The sequence below is a fragment of the Poecilia formosa genome, unplaced genomic scaffold, assembly GCF_000485575.1.
Source record: "Poecilia formosa unplaced genomic scaffold, Poecilia_formosa-5.1.2 Scaffold100, whole genome shotgun sequence".
Taxonomy (NCBI): domain Eukaryota; kingdom Metazoa; phylum Chordata; class Actinopteri; order Cyprinodontiformes; family Poeciliidae; genus Poecilia; species Poecilia formosa.
The window spans coordinates 599,972-615,964 of record NW_006800039.1 but is presented as its reverse complement, the minus strand read 5'-3'; the positions used below and the strand labels follow the sequence as shown (position 1 = coordinate 615,964).

General features: G+C 39.2%; 1 protein-coding gene across 1 annotated transcript in view; it reads right to left on the bottom strand.

The window, feature by feature from the left end:
• hcn1 (hyperpolarization activated cyclic nucleotide-gated potassium channel 1) overlaps positions 1-15,993 on the bottom strand; it is a 77,263-nt gene that overhangs the window by 48,353 nt on the left and 12,917 nt on the right. The window lies entirely within an intron of this gene.

Below are 15,993 nucleotides of genomic sequence, written 5' to 3'. Positions count from 1 at the left end.
CTTTTACCGAATAGATTTTAATATCCTTTTGTTAACTGATAAAGTTTTAAATGGGTTAGCCCCCCTTATCTTCGGGACCTTTTAAATTTCCGGTCTGTGTCCAGAACTTTACGATCACATAATCAGTTATTATTGACAGTTCCTCGGACTCGACTTAAGAGGAAAGGAGATCGAGCTTTTTCTGTTGCTGCTCCTGTTTTATGGAATAACTTACCTTTCCAGATTAGATCTGCCCACAGCCTGGATCATTTTAAATCACTTCTTAAAACTCCTTTTTACTCTTTGGCATTTAATTGATGTATTGTTTTTACTCTGTTTTGTCATTTGTGTTGTCGTTCTTGTACAGCACTTTGGTGCAGTTTTATACCTGTTTTAAAGTGCTATATAAATAAATTTGACATTGACATTGACAATTAGAATATTAATTTAAAAAAAATAAACCATTTTTAGTCATCTCTGTGCAGTGTCAAATAGCTGAAATTATAATATTGTTTTTGTAAATTATTACGTAACCATCTAATGTTTTGAACTGGTCAGAAACAACCAAATAGTGAACTAGCCCTTTATTTTAGCATTGAAGATGCCAATCACAAATCAGCTTAATCAGCAAGTACAGTCATATTTTCTTACAGTAGCTACACTGAGCACGATACAGTGGGTACCCTTTGCTCACTGACTGGACTTACAAATTAGCATCAGAAAACTCATTCAAGGCTTTTTTTCATTTGTTGTCTGAACTAACTCCTCCCTCCTCTTGATCAGGCCAGGCACTGAGCCAGTCCTGCAAATGTTGATACATTGTCCAAAAACATTTGGGTAGCCTCAAGAGCAGATTTGTAGCCCTTGAGATACATTTTGCAGCTCAATTTTCTGTGTAGGTGTCTTAACAAATAGGAAGATTTTGGGTTTCCTTGTCTTTCTTTTTGCTTGGTGAAAACTGCTGCATAGTCTTTGATGCACAATATCACCTAGACTTTGCCCCCTATGCAAACTACGTTGGACTGCAATGTTTCTGAAATTAAGAAATTAATTATTATCCAATTCGAGGGTTCAAGTCACTGACATTATGAGTAGTTGCTATGTGATTCAGCATCAAAGAGAAAAGTAAGGTGTATTCGCTAAAAAAACATGTACAACTCGGCAACATAAGAAAAAAAAAGACAAAGAAGAACGAATGCAAAAAGGAAAGACAGGAAATGTAAAGGAAAGAAAACGATGGAGAAGTCATGGAGAGGACATGTAGTTCTGTAAGCTGAGTTGTAGATGTGCTGTAGATGGCAGTCATTGAAGATTAGTGCCCATGTGAGAGGAGGAGGGATTTGACTGGATTGCACAGGGTGACCTGCTGTGCTCTTGTAAACATCAGCAATATGGACCCTTTCTGCCCACAATGTAAAGTGAGGACGCTTTATGCAGGAGGGGGCGGAGACACTCGAAGCCCCAGCTGATCCTCTCTGTTGGATGTCAACCACCGCCTATGATAATGCCAATGATAGCACAACAGGAAATGTTGTGGTTAAAAATAAAATAAAATAAAAAAAACATCCAAGAGTGAAAATCTACACATACAGAAGCTAAAAGGTACTACAGGCCCTCGCAAAAACATTCAGATCCCTTCAACTTTGCCACATTTTGTGGTATTACAACCACAGTCTGTGCTGTTTTTTGATTGTTTTTTTATGTTTGATCAACACAAAGATTTGCATAAAGGTGAGGTGTAAGAACAACCTGAAAAGTATCCAGAGCATTTGTATTCATCCTCTTTACTCTGACCACTCCCCCCCCCACCAGGACATAAAGTCAGTGTAGTCAAATGACAGCATAACGCCATGGCGAAGTTTGTCTTCAGCACAGAAAGGAAAGCTGTTAGACCTCATGGATGGAGTTCAATGCAATCATTAGAGAGAATTTGTGAGGTATAGAGAAAAGCTTTCTGCTAGACACTGAAGCCAACGATACACAATCTACAATTGAATCGCTTAGACAAAAGAATATATATTTGTTGGAGTGGTTTAGTCAAAGTCCAATCCAAAAATCAATTGAGAATCTGTGGCGTGACTTCAAAACTACAGCTCAAAGATGTTCTCTGTTCAGTCTGAGTTTGAGCTTTGTTGCAAGGAAGAATGGGGAAAAGGTCTTTAGTTTTGTACAGCTAGTAGCAGCTAGTAGCAGCATACTCTAAAGGCCTTGAACACCACACTTTAAATTTGTATTCCTAAGCAAATCGAGACTCATCTTTCATTTTTCTCCTGCTTTACAGCTATGCTCTATTTTCTCTACATCTACAGAATAAAATGTGATGAAGTGAGTGGTTGTAAAAAGTGAAAAGTTTACTTTTGCAATAGTCACAAAAGAGCATCAGCACATTAAACAGCCTCCATATGTCTAGCTGTTGCATCATGACTACAGCTGATCTTCCACATAATCCCCTCTGTCTGCAGCCACACACACACGCACACACACACACACACACACATCTGTGTGCTCTTACGGCAGGTAACTGTTCTGATATTGCCTCTCAATGGGACATTGTATGAGAGCAGCTGTAGTCATGACAGCAGGACAAAAGGGCGCCTCGCTAAATCCATTCACCGCCACATTAACTTCGGGAAGCGAACGGAGAAGAAATCTAAATGCTCCACTAGTTTCTAATTAATTAATTTGCACAAGGCATCATTTCAGGATGCCTGGGATGAGTGGGGATACTTCAGTGTAATTACTGACGGAGTCACTAATACGTGCCCCTGATGCCGAATCCGTCAATCAGTCCAGCTCTGATTTGTCAATCATTCAATTAGCTAATGGTCACAAAAACATCATGAAGGTTCTAAAAATAAATGGGTTTTTTTCAGATGTAAACTCTGGCCATTATATGACTTTGTCTGTAGACAAAGACTTTGTCACACTTACAAGACTTACAAGACTTACACTTACAAGACTTACAAGACTTACAAGACTTTGTAGACTTTGTCACACTGGTAGATATAAATTGATAAATATAAATACTGACAACCAATGAAGCCAAAGCTTCAGCTTTTTAGTGTTTGGTGTAAATTACCACCAATACATCATTAAAAAAAAGCGCATCAACTAAACACAATATTGTAAACTTAAATAAAATATCCACAGTAGCATCACCAGCAATTTATAACAAAGCACGTCAAATATATCAATAGGAGCATTTCTTTATTTGATAGTTTGCTTAAAGTTTAAGCACACAATACCTAGTTTAATGTCTTTAAGGTTGGAAAAAAAAGTACCATGAGGCTTTCTTTCCTCAATTACTTTCTACAATAACAAGGTAACATACCAGCCAGCAAAAATAGCCAACGATAAGCCGAATCTTCACAGCTATCACTTCCCCACCCCCACCAGATACACAAAAGACAAATTTATCTGTCATCGGTCTGCTTACTGTACTGTGAAGAATGAGCAGAGGGAAACTTGTCTCTGCAGGGGGATATCCCATGGGGATGGACAGAAGATCAAAGCTGCTGTTACAGACTGTTTTTTCACTCATAACTCTGGAGGGAGTTAATGAACTTCAAGAAAAGATGCTGCTGCTAAACACAGTAGGATTTCAGAAGTTAAATTATGCAAAAAGCAGGACCTTATTGTGCTGGATAATGTGGAGCAGCTACATTTAGACTAAAGGCAGAGTCAAAGACGCTTCTAAGCTGCGTTCTGGCTGAAAACTCGCTTCCGTTTGTTTATTTTGGAAAAATGGAACCTATGGAGATGTTCATATGCAAAACAAAGAGGGTGGCAAATTTGTATATTAAGGAGTGCAGGAATCTAATATTGGCATCATAAAATTACACACATGTGGACTTTCACTAATTATCTTTCAGAACAGCAATGGTTTTGTGTTGGATTCTATTTACTGGTTTGATTTTTATTTGTGAAAAGTGTAGAAAATTGTTCCTTCACATTACAACTGTGCAGTACTTTGTTTGGTTGTAACATTATAAAAGGGGAAAAACTTCAAACGGTTAGAATGCCATTACAAGAAAATTAAAAGGCAGCAGCAAGTGCTTCATTTTCTCTTTTTTTAATATGTAAGTTAAATTTTAGATTTAAGAATAAACCTGTGCAGACAAACTTTCTGCCCTCTTTTTCTCAGTTACTTCCCTTCGGTGTCACTACCTTTCTGTCTCCACGTCTGTCTCGCTGTCTCCACTGTGCGGACATGTCTCTTTGCATCCAACATCAAACAAAAGGAACAAACTAAGAGTCAGACTGACTGCAACAGAAAGAGACAGAGAGTGAGACAGAGCAATAAGTGGAGGTAACCCCATCAAAGGAGTTCACCCTTGTTTACAGCAACAGTGTGATGCAGCTACAGTATAGCAACGTATTCAGGCTCACCTGGAATTAAACATCAATCTAAATGGTAATGAGTCTGAGTGCTTAGAGAACAACATCTCCATCTGCAGATGTTCCTTTACCAAAGGTCAAACTATACGATATACATTATATCAGTATAATGCACAGATACAAACACATACCTAGCTCTAACCCTAGCATGGTTGATAGCAATGTTGCCTTGCAGAAAGAAGGTCTTGGGTCTTTCTGCATGGAGTTGGTATGTTTCTCGTGCAAACACATGGGTTGGTGCCCGTCTCCAACAGTCATTCAGCAACACAAAATTATACAAGCATGCCCAGACACACACCTAAGTCATGGTGTTGGACAGTAGGCGGAACAACAACACCAGGAGAACCCCAATGCAAAACGTAGAATGAGAATCTATGGAGTTTTTTTTTTTTTTGTGTGTTTGTTTTTTTTTCCAAATTAATTTTTTCTACATAAAAATTACAGCTTATAAAAACTCAATACTGCATTAGGACGCAGTGCTGTAGGGGAAAATTAACTTTAATGTGCTAATTATTTTTTATAACCCTGGAACTGTTCAGATAAAAACTATTTACTCAGATTATTAACTTTTGATTGTGTGTTCTAACAATATAGAATGTTTTGGAATAAATTCAGTTCCCTGAATGCTTTATAAGAGATACAACAGATTTTGACAATGTTTGCAAACTTCTCGCTCGCCCATCCAAATCACTGCATTCAGGTGTTAATCACTTCCATGGCACAGCTGTATAAAAAACCTGCACCGAGACAAGCAGACTGCTTGCAGAAAACAGTCGGCGAGTTCCAGTGCAGAACTGTGACGGGATAAGTAAATTCAGCCATGAACATTCTTTGTTAGGAAATACTCCACAGTCTGGTATTGGTGTTGTATGACAAAGTTGAAGTGACTGGGAACTGCAGCAACTCTGCCACACATCAGTAGGCCACACAAGTTACTAGTGAGATGCAGGGGGAAGGCAAGGCAAAGCTGGATGCAGCGTTGTAAAGCATGGACACTGTGGATTCTGGAGCAGTGGAAACAAGCCATCTGGAATGACAAATCAGGCCTCTCTGCCTGTCATCTAATGGGCGGGTTGCAAGGAGAACAACACTTCTCTGATTTGCATTGTGCCAAGTGCAGAGGTTTGGCGCAGAGGTGAATATAGAGTGTGATTGTTGCTTAAAAGCTGGGCTCATCAACATAGAATCAAAGGAACTCTTAATGCTTCAGCACACTTTACACAACTGCAAAGCAGTGAACATAATATAAAGACATGCATAAGAGAATTTGACATGGAAGAGCTCATCTGTACGGCAATGAGTTCTGACCTTAAGAACACATTTGAGATTAAATGGAGTGGAGACGCATCGATATTTGACCTTACAAAGCAGTTTCCTAAAGAATGGTGAAAAATGCCGATAACGATACTTCTGTATTTCAGTGAAGCCTTCCCAGAAGAGCTGAAGTGGTTGTACCTGCAAAAGCTGGACCTATTAAGCCCTATTGATTAAAAACAGGACGTCACTCATGTTCATAATGATGTGACGGTAGATGAGCAGATTCCTTTGGCAATACAGTTTGTATTTTGCAGTGCATGTCGTTTTTGTACCTCTTTTTTTTCCCCCATCGACCTGCCACTACTATGGTTGTCTGGGTCTCTTTCACAGTTTGGAAGTGTGTCCATAAACCAGACAATTGATTGGGTTAAAATGTTAAATGAATTGGATTTTTAGAGCTGTAGATGCTCTCGTTAGTTGTAGAACTCACGAAAGTTCTATAACTCTTCTGGGGATTCATCGTGGAGAGTAAATCCGCACAATGGCCTCGTGTTTCTAGTTTATTACTAGGTTAAATGCTGCTGGCGTGGCACAGCCCACAGTAAGACTTCTGAGGAGCAAATGAGCAGCAAGTAGTGGGGTGTCTGCAGAACTGAAGCAACAAATATATATATATATATATTGCATTAAATTAAAATATATATATATTGCATTAAATTAAACTAAATTAAAATGTTCGGTGAAGGTCAAGAGTGGTCATACAAAAACAATGGATCTAAAACTTGTGAACGCAAAACAGACTAGTTAAGTTTTTAACAAATTTTGCAACAAAGACTTATTTAATTAGTGCTATGCTTGTCTTTTCTTATGCCACATTATTTATGTTGCTTCCTCATGGTCTACTTATGAAGAGATCTAAAAAAAAAAGTATGTCTTCACTTTTTTCAAATACATTTTTTTTGACGCTCAGGAAGAACAACAGTAAAATGCTACCGTTGGCAAGCATGGCAGGAGAAGGGCTTTCCCCTACAAAGGGGTCGCCCTACAAACTGAAATGTGTTGAGTTGGCTAAATCCTACAGCAACTTGAACTGGAACGCCGTGCTAAGGTTAGATGAGACGGGAGTTTTTGGCAACACACACTCCTGGAGGGCCAAGAGTAGAAGACAGCACACAGCACAAAATTATCAAAAAGCAGCAGCAGTGGTAGTTTTGTAAAAACACAAGTATATCTTCCTGCCAGATGCATTTTTAATGAACAAATTTGTTTTGTTTTCTTTTTTTTAAGGGTCAGACCATGTCTACAGTAAAATAATAAAAATAAATGCATTTATTTTTATTATATTTAAGGCTTTTTACACATTTTCAACGGTGTTATCCTTAGCAGAACACTTTTTAAGCAGCAGATTTCCTTCCACTTTCTCAAACCTAAATGTGACCTTAAACTCTGTGTGCTTAACCATATGGAAAAACAATTAGCACTCTCTACTGCAGCTAACAAGAGCAACTAGCAACAGAAGGAGCAATTTGGCAGGGAAAAATAAGACGGTCAGCAGGGAACGAGGAGAAGAAAGTCGTTCTTTCAGGCCGCTGAGTCTGGGATTTTCCTCCCCTTGAGCCAAGAGTGAGCTTCCCTCGGTGAGCTGAGCAAGAACAGGATTCATGGTGCATTATGCTCATCGTCACAGAGGCTCATTTGGAAGACAGAAGACGAGAACTGACAGGGCGAGATGGAAAAAAAAAAAGCGACACCCTTTATTTCTCTTTGCATGACAAAATTGGTCTGACGAAGTCCATTTAGTTATTGTGTACAGTTTGTTTTTTGTTTTTTAACAGAAATTTATGTGTCAAAGGAGGTAAAAATGACCAAGTTTGTCAGCAAGACCAAGCCACAAATTTCTCAAATAAATATTTTTGGCAGAAGAAATAACCCGCTGTAAAGTTATAGTATTAGCAGAGGATTGTTGGTGGCGGTGAAGCGCGCAGTTTGGTTTAAAATAAAAATCTAAAAATCTCAAATCGGCGGCAGCAAAAATGTCAAATGCATTACCTGAATTCATTTAAACGGACAATACTCCCTCCTAAAAAAGAAAAAAAAATGTCAACTGTGTAACAGTCAGAGCTTTGACGCGCGGAGATGTGACCGAGCTCTTCATCTGCCCTGCGGCAAGAAATCTCTGCTTTGCCTCTAACAAACCATGGGGCCATGCTTCTCAGTGCAGAGATACTGAATCTGTTTATTCCAGGTTCCTTAATGAGGAATCCACACCGTTTTATCTAAAAAGTGGAATCAGAAGTTGGGCTTCAACACAAAACACAAAGGAAAGCAGGTAGAATCATGTATTTATAGTACATCAGTAGACTTAGAAAATTTGTGTTGCATTACAAATGCAAGATTTTACTGAATGCATTATTTTCTTCCTCACTTTTGTATCATATTTGCAGAGGATGCAAAAGTGTTGCACGGGATAACTACATTAACTCTTTATGTCGAACCGCACATGTACTGAATTACCTTTTTTTTTTTTCAATTTTATAAATCTTGTTACCATAAAGTTTGAGGTGACCGAACTCCCTGAAGGTACTGTCCAGAACTTGAGCAGCAATGCCATTTTCACATTTTTCACGTCACCAAAATCCACTTCAAAAGCACTTTAACGCTACATATTATAATTACTCAGTCGTAAGAAGCACACGTTAAATAATAATTGTAAACATAAACGTTGTACATAATTGCACTATAATGCAAGTGGAAAAATTCCAGTTTTTAGCACATTTGCTATGATGGGCGAACAATCTCAGAGGAGAAGCAAAGCAGCGGCACAGGCACAGAAGATGCTCTCCGCTGTGAAGACATCACAGACAGGACTGATGTCCCTCCTAACCCACAGGTCACTGCAGCAAAGCACACACTACAGATAGGCTGGCAGGATTACTTGCTGCAGCCACTTTGGCGCATTTACTTTATCACGACTTCAATGTTTCAACTGCTCTAAAGAGGATGAGAACTCCACTTGAACCTCCACATTCATCTAACTTTTTTCCCCCCTCACCATCAGGAGATGCTGCCGTAAAGACCGCCTCCCTCTCAAACACACACACACACACACACACACACACCCTCCCAACTCCCTCAATCCTTCTTCTGCAACATGCAGGCTGCTTTGAGGCGTCATCAGTTTGATAATAAATAACACAGATATCTCCTGGCATCCATAAACTGTGGTGCAGAACCGGACCCTCGGCAACATCTATAGATTTTTTATTTTTTTTTATTTTTGAGTGAAACCATTAAAACAAAGGGTTCAGCTGTACTGAATGAGGGACATTAAGTCTTTTTATTGCTTATCTTTGCAACAGGAGTGTCAGTCACGCTACGGGTGGATCGATGTTTTCCACCGAGCCGGATTGAAAGAGTTCAAGTTGTGCTTTCAAGCTGCCACATGTCTCCTCTTATTGGCCACAGAGTATAAAAATACCCAGATCCACTCACAAACACGTAGACATGACAACAATCCTCGGCCTCTCGCATCGCATCAAATCACAGGACGTAACAGGAAACAGTTGTACGCAGACACCAGCCGGCGGCTCCGCTCCGACGCGGAGTGAGAGTCCTGCAGCCACTCGCATTTCTGCTGCCCGCTTCCTGCTTGTGTGTCCAACAGCTAAATACCATTTGAGAGAATGTGGTAATGAGGACAGGCTCCTTTTAATTATGCTCGTGTAAATGCCATTTGCTGCTCTCTCTGATAAATTAGCCGTGTGTTGCTTCTATACGTTCATGTTGAGATGACAAATGGGAGACTGGTGAGAAAAAATAAAAAAAAGAGAAATAAAAGAGATCACTTGCATGTCCTGAGTTTGAGCTTAATTTTACAGAGCTAACTGTGAGATCCTGTTTTCTAACTGCAACGGATGATAAAAGAAAAACTATGCAGCTGCTGTGTGATTCACCAATGAAAAGAAACACAAACTGCTCCCCGTTCTATTTTTCCTGTCTTTCTACTCTCCTTTAATCTAACACACAATTTAGTACATCATGAGTCAGCGCATCTCCCCGTGTGTGTGTGTGTGTGTGTGTGTTTTTCTTTGTTTTGTTTTTTTTGTGAGAGTGTGTGCGTGGCTGTGCGTCTGTTTGTCCCCGCGTGGTTCTGGGACGCCGGCCCCGTGGCTCTGAGCACCTGGCACAGCCTTTACTGAAACAGGTGAAGCAAAACCACGGGATACTGTAACGCCCACTAATCAGCTTCAACACGAAACAAGCTGGTAATGAGATGCCTTCGGCTTCATTGTGAGGCTCTTTTTCGGGTTATGATACCGCACACTTCCGACGCGTTCAGATTCGTCATCACCGGAGGACAGGATGCTCCATTTCGAGTTTGTTTTTTTTTGTAAAAATCTGCTTCTGTGCTCATACGTACATTATTTATATATTTTCGCAAACCTAGTTAGTTCCTTCTCATGCAGCACCTTCAGTTTTCTTTTGTTGTAGTTTTTTTTTTTTTTTTTTTTAAGTATTTTTTGAAGTTTTTACAATCTGCCACCCTCCCGTTCATAAATTGTGTATTTGAGTTGTTCTCAAACCATGGATTACAGTCCCTTCTGAGTTCACAACTCACAATTTCAGAGTGAAACAAACTGCTTTTACTGTAGCTGCTGCTATTTTACCAAACGCAAGTAGACAATCGTCCCCACAGTGCCACCAGGAATATTGTAGATTAAAATGCTGGGCGCCTGCTGACATCTATTATGAATTAATCAGAGATGAGTGAGACGTGTAGAAATCTGCACATGAACCGAATCAGACAATTTTCAGCTCGACTGTTCCTGCTCAGTGATGGGCAAGTTGAAAATTGAAAAAAATATGTTCTTTTTCTGATAAAAAAAAAAGAAAAGCCTTTAACTGTCATGCTGATGGCACTAAACTTCAAGGCAAACAGCTACAGAGTGAAGAAGAGACAAAATAAGCTATTTTCAGTACGATACTGCTTTAATTTTAAAAATGGATTCCTTGGGATACCTATTAGCTATTCCTAATAGCTAATCTGTTAGCTTAGCTAATAGTTCTTTAAAAAAAATATACAACCAAAAGAAAACTGTGTAAAGACCTACAAAGACAGACTATAGAAATGGTACAAACATTCACACTTTGAATGATGGAGGGTGTAAAAAGCTCTGGTGTCAGACAGTCACACAAAGGTGTGGGTTATTTGAAGGCCAGTAGAAGATAGTTTAGTTTTCCTGCTGCCACACACGGTAAACTGGATACACCGAGGTCAGCTTGCTCACAATTTCCCTCTTTCACATCGATTTACCAATTGTGAATCCAGCACCTCGGGTTGGGAGGATAGATCTGTGCTGATAAACTCTAATTAAAGAGATCACTTACTTAATGGCTGGGAGTCGGCCCCAAACTTTCTGTGTAGAGCAAACTGCACAACTGGAAACACGGGAAGCTTTTCAACAGGAGCGGTTTGTGAATACACTTTCTAAATTTGAACATTAGGCAATGCTGAAATGCAAAAGAATTTTGAGAAGATCTGATGAACTTGAACTTGTGACTCTGTTACATCCATCAGGCTGCCTGAGAATCATTGCCTTTTCTTTTCAACCCATTTCCAAGTTCATGTCAGATCAGGTGTTAAAAAAATAACCCAAGAGGTTCAGCATTAATAACAAAATAATGAAGTTTCCTTGGAATACAAAAAAGCAGGTGTAAATCATCTTATTGCAAATGTTTCTGTTACTATGGGAGGTTTGTGCCAAATTACAACTGCAAGTCTGTTAAAATTTCAATTTCAATTGTATGATATACTTTGAGTAGACTCTGATCTTGCTCATCTCCCTGTGTGTGTGTGTGTGTGTTTTTCTGGGGTTTTTTTTGTGAGAGTGTGTGCATGGCTGTCTACTCATGAGTAGGTAGTCGATTTTAAATTGTGAATGCATCATGCTTGAGTGCATGGTGCATCACTTTACAATAAACAATTTGCATTATTGTTTTACAAAATAAAGCAAATTCTGAAAAATAGTAATTTTATATATTGCTAAATATACACAAATTAAATATCTTTAATTTCTAAAGATATTTAATTTTCTAAAAAAATAAATAAATTGCAATCAAATGTTTTGCTAAAAACTCCATCCCATAAACATCCAATTAGTACATCTCATACATTCAAAATTGTAATCTAAGGCATAACATTTAGCTGTTTGTGGATTAGGTGTACTGATTTCATGTTTTATCCAACAGTGCAGCATTAGTCAAACTCAGCCTGAGGTCTCAGGGAGGTTAGAGCCACCCCTGAGGGCTGCTGCGTTGCCACAAGCCCAACCTGAGCCCTCCAGCTTGAGCCTGGTTCTGGCAGGAAGCCTGGTGGCCATGATGAGCCAGATGTGGCACTGGGAGCTCTGGGGATTTTCTACGTGCAGTTTACAAATGTTATCCTTTAATTATGCGATTGCATCTTTTATTAAATACGTTAAATCAGCACGGACGCGGCGGTTTAAGCAATCCGTTCATATAAACCTTACCGTGGACAAACATATTTTCATGCAACTAAGGTTCGCAAAAACAGAAAGCGTGCGGAGGCAATTTTAGAAGTTGGACACGGTAAAACTTTGGTGTAATGACTCAAAGGTCATTTGTATAATTAGCCTGTGAGGGCATGAAATAATAAGAGAAACATACGGACAGGAGGATCAAAATGCATGAGAGCAGAGGGCGAAAACGTCCTTGAAACATCCCTAAAAACGCTGGTGAAGTTAAAGATTAAATGGTGTAAATGCCACCACTAATCACTGTCATTATAAAAGGCAACTCATTAAACTCTCAGACATTACATACAAGTAGCTGGTAAACCACCACTCACCAAAAAAAAAAGAAAAGAAAAAAAATCAAGGTACTTTATCACCACCCAAATACAATACAAGCATTTAAAAATACCCAAAAACTGTCTTTACTTCTTTACTGTGTAGTACATTATTTTTGTATGTTGGGGAAAATGAGACCAAAACAAGGGACTTTCATCCAGACCACATTAACAAATTCTAAGTGAATTCAGAGGAAAGAAACTGGCAGACAGTGAAACAACATCTGAAAATTATTCCTACTCGGTTTCTTGCTTCTTTCATGGTGTCCAGTGGATGAGGTTTTCTTCCAAAGCAATGAAACCTGTGGTTCACAACATATAGGACTCCTTTTATTTGAGTCCTCCCTCTCAATAATTATAGAACTCCACTTTATGGTGCCCCCAAAAAGAAGACCAACATGACCCAAAATTTCTTATTTGATGACAACCATCATTCAAAAACTTTAGTCCTATTTTATGTCGAATCCTGTCGTTTGCGTATCCACATAAGCAGTGGCGGTGAAGGCATTAACGACTCTACTTGGCATATGAATAGCATAGCATCACTAACAAACACTGGTTTGATAACTTTTGGTACATTAGCAGCCAAGAATAAAGTTAAGCTACATTCAGTTTACGTAAAATAATATTACAATGTGGAACAGCCTGTTTTTGACATGAGTGTAGGGAAGGCTACTCATCACTTCAAGCAGATGAAGCTTTTTTTAATTACTTGCATTAATGACTGCAACATGACGTAAATGTTTTAAAGCTGTTCTGCAGCAGAAGCTTTAAAATGCATGTCCAAATCCAGCAATTTAGCCTTCACTTCCAGTGAAAAGTTCACATCCACTCATCACAGAATGTCACGTTCATTTTTGGCCTTTAAGAAGCCATTTGGAGCATTTTTCTCTTCCCCAAGATAAACCACTTTCATAATTTCCAGGATAAAGAGTTTGCATAAGCTCAAATTTATTGTGAATTTTTGGGCAAAACTATCAACCCATAAGCAAATATAGATTTTCAAACCCTTTCATTTGTAGATACATTACCTTTAACAGATTAGTACCTGGACCACATGCTTTCTGTACCCGTGGCAACCGACAAAAGCATATGACGTGAAATTTTGACCCCTCTTCATAAGAGAAACAGTAGAGGCCATTTAGCTGGTTGGTTGCCTGACACGGACCTGATGTTGCACTCAAAAGGTCTTTATTATAGAGAAAATAAAAACATACACTTTCACACACCAATACACAGATTGATAAGCATCTTAATCTTTAACGCCTTACCCCAGGATGCAGGCGTGGCATGGAAGGAAGCTGGAGCTGAACTCGCAACTTTTCAGTTGCAACACACCTACTCCTGCGTTTGAGCCACAGTGGCCCAAAACCTTCTTTTGTAAAGTTGAGATTGTGGCTTTAGGAAGGTTTTTATTTTAATTTTACTTTATCCGTTTGCAGAAACAAATGAGATGTCTAGGGGATAACTGTCTTCTGGAAACAAAATATTGACTTTGTGTCCAAGTCGGAACTATATGACAAAAAGCCCAGTTTAATCAAAAAATATTAAACTGGGCTCACCCATTCTCAAACCCGTCATAAGCTGGAATAAAAGCCAGTTAGACGTTGCAACGGAGGGTTCTTATTAAATAATAATAATAATAATAATAATAATAATAATAATAATAATAATAATAAAAAACATCACCTAAAATCCTGTACCAGCTACAGGACTAAATGTGAAACGTTTAAAGGATATCAACATTCCAACAAAATGGCTGACTCTTTATAAAGTGCACAATATAGTAAATGAGAAAATAATACGAGCTCAGCTTAAATCAGAGCAACACTTTTACTCTGTTGACATTTCTGGTTTGATTTCGACATGAAATCAAACCAGAAAATGACTCCATAAATCGTGGCGTGAAAATATGCCGATGTCTGCTGAAGTCAAATCCGTCCCGTTCACCTCCTCACAGGAAGATCAGGGGGAAAAAAAGGAGCTACTTTTCAGGTGTGCAAACAGCATGGTCTTCCAAGTGGTTGGTGCCTGTTTAAATTGTCCTGTTTGAGTGTACGCCATATTTACTGCTCGCCGTGACCTTTACGCCGTACGCTATAATTTCCCAAAGCTCTGCACATTGCAATAATTATGTGAGAGTAAACACGCGGATGAATAGCTGATCAAACACAAAGAGAGGGAGCCATGCATAAACAGCGGCAACCAGCAGGATAAATACCAAGTAAGGTAGGGTGTGGGCGAGCGCCGGTGATTTAACTACCCAGTCATCTGTGATGGATTCCTGCATTGCAACTTTCGACAAGCTTCCTAGCTTATCTTATATGGCTCATAGTCAAGTGAGTGTATCCACTCAGCTGTTTTATTTAAAACAGCTACGTGTTCTCGTTTTCGGCACAAGCAAATTTAACAGAACAAAAGCGCGGATTTACTAAAACATGGCAGGTAGTTACTTCAGCACACCTGCAGCTGACTACAAACCTATTTTTAAACACACATGGCCAACATCTATCATTTTAAGTAAAAATAAAATCCTTCCCTGTGGGTGAAAAAGAACGGCACGAATACAGCCAACATATTAATATGCCGTTTGTCTCTGCAGCACAAAGATCTACAGAGGATTTAACAAAAAACAACAAATCTGAATGTGGCCAGTTCTGACTGTCCGGCCTGTGATGATGATTAAACAACACCCATCGTTCCCTCCGCAGACGGAGGAGAGAGATGTGACAAAGTGAGGAAGGAGGCGGCCAACACACCACGACAGATGAAGGAATGATGGATGAACATAGAGGACGGAGGATGACTTATTGTGGAAACTGACTGCCTGAATAACTAACTAAGTCTGTGGTTGAGCTGATGTAATGACGGTTTCGCTGCTTGAAGTCCATTACGACGGCAGAGGCTGCATTTGTCCCTCCATTAGCGCTCTAATCCTGATGCAGACACCTGACATGTTGGAACTGACTGGACTCTTTCCAACTCACGTCTCCTGTGGATGCGTCGGCTGTTTTGAATGGGGCTCCGAAAAAAAAAAAAAAAAAAACAATAATGGAAATTTAAAAAAGCCTGACATCTAAAAGGACAAACAGAAATGACAACAGCACATAGGTGAGAGAAGTGAACGAAAAGGAACAACGTGAATGAGAAGAACAGAGAGAAAAGCAGTGCTGCGAGTTCTGCTCCTCTATTCAAGCATTACGACGCGTCCCTATATGCTGCACCGCCAGGCTGCATGCTCACTGCAGATTTTCATTAACCTTGCTGCACCACATATTTGTCTCAGCCACACAACACTCAGACCTATTCAAGTCGCTCTTTTCTGTGTGCTATTTTATAAGGCATAAAAGGGAGACTGAATAGAAAGGACAGCACTTTGTAAAAAATTTCATAAGCATATATATATATATATATATATATATATATATATATATATATATATATACACACATACACAAAATTAAGAAGTGCAACATGCATATGTATTCAGT